This window comes from Sinocyclocheilus grahami, unplaced genomic scaffold, assembly GCF_001515645.1.
Source record: "Sinocyclocheilus grahami isolate Dianchi unplaced genomic scaffold, SAMN03320097.WGS_v1.1 scaffold69.1, whole genome shotgun sequence".
In the NCBI taxonomy this organism is placed as follows: domain Eukaryota; kingdom Metazoa; phylum Chordata; class Actinopteri; order Cypriniformes; family Cyprinidae; genus Sinocyclocheilus; species Sinocyclocheilus grahami.
In genome coordinates this window covers 3,353-10,600 of record NW_015505248.1, presented here as the reverse complement: position 1 = coordinate 10,600, position 7,248 = coordinate 3,353, and the positions used below count along the sequence as shown (strand labels likewise).

At 37.1% G+C, this 7,248-nt stretch overlaps 1 long non-coding RNA gene across 1 annotated transcript in view; it reads left to right on the top strand.

The window, feature by feature from the left end:
• Positions 1-7,248, top strand: part of LOC107585360 (uncharacterized) — an 8,035-nt gene continuing 787 nt past the window's right edge. Inside the window, exons 1-3 of the long non-coding RNA XR_001609239.1 lie at positions 1-114; positions 1,341-1,449; positions 6,631-6,745. This is a non-coding gene — a long non-coding RNA (uncharacterized lncRNA). The remainder of the gene's footprint in view (positions 115-1,340; positions 1,450-6,630; positions 6,746-7,248) is intronic.

Sequence of the window (7,248 nt, the reverse complement as noted above, 5' to 3'; positions counted from 1 at the left end):
TGTGGACACCACTAAAGATCCCTGCCAGAAAGTCAAATGCAGCCGAAATAAGGTGTGTGTCGCCCAGGGCTACCAACGTGCTGTGTGCGTCAACCGCAAAAAGCTGGAGCACAGGTGAGTCCTTCAGCTACAAGACTCTGTCTTCATGCACATAACAATAATACATGACAGGACAGTGTTTGTTTTTTGAGGGTATGAATAAAAGAAGCTTGGTGCCATTCTAAGGCACTGTGCAGAATGTAACTGTCCAATCTAGCTTTTCATTATTTATATCATGATGAATCACATTTCTGAGACTTTAAGTTCCAGATGATTGGCTGAGTGCTTATGAGCAAAGATGGCTGTTTAGAAAGCAGTCTTAAAGACACAGCAGCAAAACGATAGGGTTGAAAATGGTCATAAAAATTATGGTCCTAAAATTATGATAGTTCTGTCATGACAACTCTTAGATTAGCATGATTAAGATTAGCATGTTAATATACATGGCAGTGTTAATGTGTTTGGTCTTGGGGGAATAGATCTGGTACACTGCTGCTGTAGCAGCAGAGCAAGTACTTCTGCCAATACATCCACGACATACTGCTGTGAGCATGTAAGAAATACTGCTGCTGCGCATATAACATATATAAAATAACCCGCATATATAGCATACATGAAATTACCCCGTAGCAGATCTATACAGGTGGAGCTGGGGAAGGTGGAGGGTTTTGAACCGCACTGCAAACTTCTATGGCGAACACTGGCCAAATATTTGAATGTCGAGCAGCAAACTCATTGGCTGCTGATGCAACAAAAACCATGTGAATAATGATGTGATTATATCAGATTGAGTTAGGACCTATTGGCCTGCGCCATCTTGCGTTTCATGAAAGTTCACGGGCAGAACTTTGTATTTTGGTGCAAAAAACCTTGACTAACATTTTAACTGGACCCTAGAGAAAATTTAATAATTTAAATAGTTATGATCCCTCTTTTTCCACAAGTGTTAGAGAATGTTCACTCACTTGTGAAGAGAAAGCCATATTTTTATAGAGGTGAAATAAGAGCAATTTATTAAAGCAGGCATGTGTTGTCTGGTGGCACATTGTGAGGTACACAGATTTAGTCCCTGAACGTTTGTTCTATTTACAAATTGAACTTGTTCCTGAGGCCATCCCTTAGGGACTGGTTCTCATTGTAGCACACAACTAACTACAGAGAGCATTCTTGTAACTTTAAATTAAAAAATGGACCAATGATGCACTGTTCCTGTTCATTTGAGTAACCAAGCATGCCTCAGTTTATATCTTAAATTGAATATTGATTTTATTTTGATGCCATGTTAATATTGGCTATTTTAGGTTGAAGCAGCAGGTCATTAGACAGCAGCAGGAGAGTAACTGTAAGCCTTGCCCAGTATCTTCCTCTGGTCCCGTTTGTGGCTCTGATGGACACAACTATGCCTCTCAGGTACTTCACACTGCATTCAACTTCCTTTAATTGTATTAAAATAAGCTGAACTGCAGAGAAATTTATCATATGGATATGATCAATTTCTCTGCAGTTCAGCTTATTTTAATACAATTGGATTTGTTGCACTTTTGTGCTTGTTCCAACGTTTTAGTTTGTTTTTTTTGGGTCAATTTAGGTAACCAAAAAATGTGCTTCATATTCTCTAAATCAGTAATTCCCAGCCCGGGATTGGTTTTGCTTTGTTAAATCTTTAAAACAGAATTTAACTATTGTGGCTGACAGTACATTAAAATAATAAATCATGATTAATCATGTTTATTAACTGCATTTAGTTCCTTTACATCCAAAATTTTATAAATTGATGATGAATTTCTGTCACAGGTGATATTTCATACTTGTTGAGCTTCTGAATTCCACCACACAAGAAAAACCACATATATCTCTCTTTAATTTTGTTAAACGTCCCTTCTGGATTCATTTGTAAAGAAATTTTCTTGGAGAAAGTTTCCTCATGAATGCCCCCAGAACATTTTTCCAGAGAGCACACAATAATTTGTGAAAGACAAACAAGATATGTCTCATTAAAGGGAAGGAAAACTACTTAGTAAGCCTGTCGTTTTAAGTGAATCATTGTAATAATGGGCACTTTAATATTGTTAATTATATTGATAAATAATATACATTTACATTTAGTCATTTAGCAGACACTTTTATCCAAAGCGACTTACAAATGAGGACAATAAAAGCAGTCAAATCTAACAAAAGAGCAACAATATATAAGTGCAAATGACAAGGCTCGGTTAGCCTAATGCAGTACACGTAGCAAGATGTGTATATATATATATATATATATATATTATACATGCACACACACACACACACACACACACACACACAAAGAAAAACAATGTTGTATAAAGCAAATCTGCAGGACCGGGCAGTTTTAGCAATGTGGTCTGAGGATATAATATCAGTGTAATGCAAAATATTAGGAAACACTGATTTAATCACAAATATTATTTCATATATCTGAATTAACACCAAGTCTGGTACAAATTATAACATAAAAATACATAGCAATGAAAGGTAGAAGGGAAACCGGTCTGTAGTTCTCTGAAAGAGTTGGGTTAAAAGTGGGTTTCTTAAGAAGTGGGGTTATAGGAACCTGTTTAAATGTTGAGGGGAAAACACCAGTGTGAAGGGATGTGTTAGCGATGTGAGTGAGTGCAGGTACAACGGCAGGAGAAATGGCTTTAAGGAGATGAGATGGAATAGGATCAAGCGGACAAGTAGTAGGATGATTGGAAAGGATGAGTTTAGAGACTTCTGCCTCAGAGAGTGGAGAGAAGGATGAAAACGAGTGTATGTTTGCTGGTAAGATGTTTGACAGTTTGTGGTGTGGCAAATTGTGCACTGAGGTTTGTAATTTTATTAATGAAGAATGTGGCAAAGTCGTCAGCTGTTAGAGTTGATGAAGGAGGGGGAGGAGGAGGACAAAGGAGGGAGGAAAATTTTTTAAAGAGCATGCGAGAGTTAGGCAAATTGTTAATTTTGTTGTTATAGTATGTCCTTTTAGCAGTGGAGACATTAGCAGAAAATGAAGAGAGGAGTGATCGATATACATTAAGGTCAGTAGAATTTTGTGATTTGCGCCATACTCTTTCTGCAGCTCTGAGCTTAAAACGAGGCTCACAGAGAACATCAGATAGCCAAGGGGCAGAAGAGGAGGTATGAGCTGGCCTGGAAGACAAGGGGCAGACAGTGTCTAAACAAGACGTAAGAGTGGAGCAGAAAGTATCAGTAGCACTGTTAACATCAAGAGATGATAACTTTTCATGGGAAGGAAGCAAAGTGAGAGTGGGTGTAGGTTACGTCGAAAAGTGACATTTGTAGGGGTATGTGTTGTGTCAGGAACCATGTTGAGGTTAAGAGTGAGGAGGAAGTGATCCGAGGTGTGCAGTGGAGTAACCAGCACATGATCAGTGGAGCAGTATGATATAATATCAGTGTAATGCAAAATATTAGGAAACACTGATTTAATCACAAATATTATTTCATATATCTGAATTAACACCAAGTCTGGTACAAATTATAACATAAAAATACATGGCTCATGGATTAATCATTAAAAGATCGCGATCTCGATTCAAACACACGCAATCTTATTGCTATGATGATGATTCCACTACGTATATTAAACATTTGAAATCACAATCACATCGGAATATTTAAACCTGCCTTCGCGCAGCCGCTGATCCAGAGAGAGCAGCGCTCATCATGTAAGCTTTATGTTTGAAACACCTTCAAACGAGGCTCACAGAGAACATCAGATAGCCAAGGGGCAGAAGAGGAGGTATGAGCTGGCCTGGAAGACAAGGGGCAGACAGTGTCTAAACAAGACGTAAGAGTGGAGCAGAAAGTATCAGTAGCACTGTTAACATCAAGAGATGATAACTTTTCATGGGAAGGAAGCAAAGTGAGAGTGGGTGTAGGTTACGTCGAAAAGTGACATTTGTAGGGGTATGTGTTGTGTCAGGAACCATGTTGAGGTTAAGAGTACCTGCCTTCGCGCAGCCGCTGATCCAGAGAGAGCAGCGCTCATCATGTAAGCTTTATGTTTGAAACACCTTCACAAACAGTCTACACAGTAGGTTACATTTCTGTGTTGCAAACATTAAATACTAATAACTAAAGTATTGGGATAAAAGTTTATAGTCCGGATATAGCTGATGCTGCAGCAGCTGCGTTCAAAATGAGAAACTGACCTTTGGAACTCATGTTACGCTTCAAATAAAGATTAGGCCTATATGTTACATTATGCCAGTAGGTAGCGACCAGTGACTGTTAAAATGCATTTGATGTCTAATTAATTCAATCAAGAGATTCGTTCAAAAACGATCGAATCAAGTTCATTCATTTATTTCAAATATTTTCTTTTACATATTTAGATTTTTAATAGGCTCATTCATAACATTTTAGACTCATTTATAACATTAAATAAAACATTTTGTAAGAAACCTAAGTGAATTAGCCTATATATTATTTTGTTTTTGTCTAATGTTTTGTTTTCAGAATCGTGGGAGAACCATGATCTCTATTCTAAAAATCAGTTATCCAGAGTCATAGCTTAATAAATAATATCTGGCATTTAACTAATAGCCTACTATTATTACTGTTTCTAATAGCCTATTAAAATGTAGACTAGGGTGTAAAATGTACAATCTTACAGACTTTATGTAGTACAACAACAAGGGTTTGGTACATTTATAATGCATTATAATCAGGGCTGGGAAGGTTACTTTTAAAATGTATTTCACTACAGATTACAAAATACAAGCTTTAAAAAGTAATCAGTAATGTATTTCGTTAGATTACTCTGGTTTAGTAACTTAATCTAAATACTTTAGAATACTTTGAAATACTTAAGCTATGCAACACAAAGGAACATATTAACTTGATGTCTTGTTTTTATGCTTTCCAACTCTAAATAAAAGTGACATCTACTAGTCATAAGATTTGTGTTTTCTTTGCATTTTGTTTTTAACATCAGTTTTCCACAGCATTTCTTTTATCAACAACAAAAAAATGTTACGTCATTTAAATCTACCAATCAATATAAATTCAATTTGAATACAATGAATGGGATTCCATGCTGTTTCATACTGCATTCCAAGCTACAAAACGAACCCAAATTCATAATAAAAGTAGCCAAAACAACTGGCACAGTTCTCTAAGTTATACAATAGATTTGTTTAATGAATGGACCAAACTTTAAGTGATGATAATCCTCTCTATGGAGAAGCGATTGGCACAAAAGTATCGCTGAGTCAAAATTGACAGGGCTCGTTTCCCAAAGCAACGGTCGCAAGCAATGTCATTATAGTTCAATATTTAACAACCACAGTTCGCTAACGATGCTTTTGGGAAACACACCTCAGATCTATCCAGTTTGTGAACCATTCACACTGGTTTCGTTAAACAAAAGAAATTATTCATTTAAAAGATTGACTCAAAAGAATCATCTGTTCACGAATCGGATCATGAACTCGCATCCAAAGATGATCTATTCTTGAACATTTTGAATGAATAAAGACTTCAAGTTCATCTGTAAAGCACACAAAGCTATCGTTTGACTTTTATAAACTTTTATTTCATGCATGATTCATATGGATCTGTTAATTGAATGCAAAGTGTGAATTCTAGGAGAATGTTTGTGTTGTAATGATGAGCATGTATGCACTCTCACTACGAGTTGCTAAATGAACAGGCTGCTGCACGCATTTTTTTTTGTTTCAACGGAGAATCAGTTGCCTTATTGGTTATAATCCCCAAACTGTTTAGTTTACTTAAATATTAAATTAAGAAATTACATTAAAATTCAAAGTAATCAATTTGGTTATCTAAAATACTTTTCGGATGTAACTGTAGTTTGATTACCCCTTATTTAAAATGTAATTATAATGAAATACAGTTACTCATATTTTGTATTTTAAATACGTAACGCCATTACATGTATTTCGTTACTCCCCAGCCATGATTATAATGCTGCTTCTCATCCAGTGTGCGAAGTTCTGCAAAAAACCACCCCCACCCCCCGGGCCCCCCCTTCTTTTGGTACGTCCCGCGATCCATGGTCCTGTCAACAAACCTGAAGAGAAAATCCATAATCCTTTCACTATCTTCTGCTTGCATGGTTTTGGACAATGAATGCATCATGACGTTGTTTTTTCTGTGTTTTTTATTCTGTGCCATTCAAAAAACATAATTTTCATATCTGTTATTTTCTGTGTGACTCGTGGGTCAATCTGCTTGTGCAGTATGTGTAATGGTCTCTAGTATACTTTGTAGTCTGGCCCTTGACATCCTTAAAAGTCAAAGAAGAATTGTCTGAAGAGATTCTGAGTACTTGGGGATGAAAGAACCGTTCTGTTGAATTATGAATTATCTCTATTATGTCTATTTCTGACCTTGTGAGGGAAGAAATGAAGGTTGACATCAGCTTCTTTTAATGGAGATGTCTTGTTTGAACCAGCGATTTTCACTCGTCTGTTGAAATAATTATGCTTTTCTGGGGTTACAATTCATGCCACTGAACTGAAGCATGTGACACTGGAGTGTTATGGTGGTGCTGCTTATTCTTCCTGTGTTGTGTTGTGTGTGTGTTGCACCTGAATTTAGTGCAAACTGGAGCAGCAGGCTTGTCTCACAGGAAAGGAGTTGAAAGTAAGATGTGCTGGTCTCTGCCCCTGTACTGCCACCGTGGCTCCTGCTACAGACGTGGACAGCAAACAAGGTATTTACCTGTCACACACTTCCAAAAACTGCAGTTTGGTCTAGCAAAGCTTGTTAAAGGTGCCATTGTGCCATTCCAGACCAATATGACTTTTTTTGTGGAACACAACATGTTATTTTTAAAAGGTTCAGTTGCTTTGGACCCCATTAAAGGAATAGTTCACCCAAAAATTAAATTTTTTTGCTGTCTTCATAACAGATTTGGAGAAATTTAGCATTACATCACTTGCTCACCAGTGGATCCTCTGCACTGAATGAGTGCTAAAACATGAAAACAGCTGATAAAAACATCACAATAATCCACACAAGTAATCCACGCGTCTCCAAAAGCTGCATGTTTGTAAGAAACATATCCCCCTCCTTCTTCGGAACGATGAAGTAACGGCTGTAGAACCCGGACGCTCTCTCTCTCTCTCTCTCTCTCTCTAGAGATGAGAGAGAGGAGGAACACGTTCTATAGCCCCATTCCTCAAGAGAGTATCTACTTCTTGTTCCATTACCAGA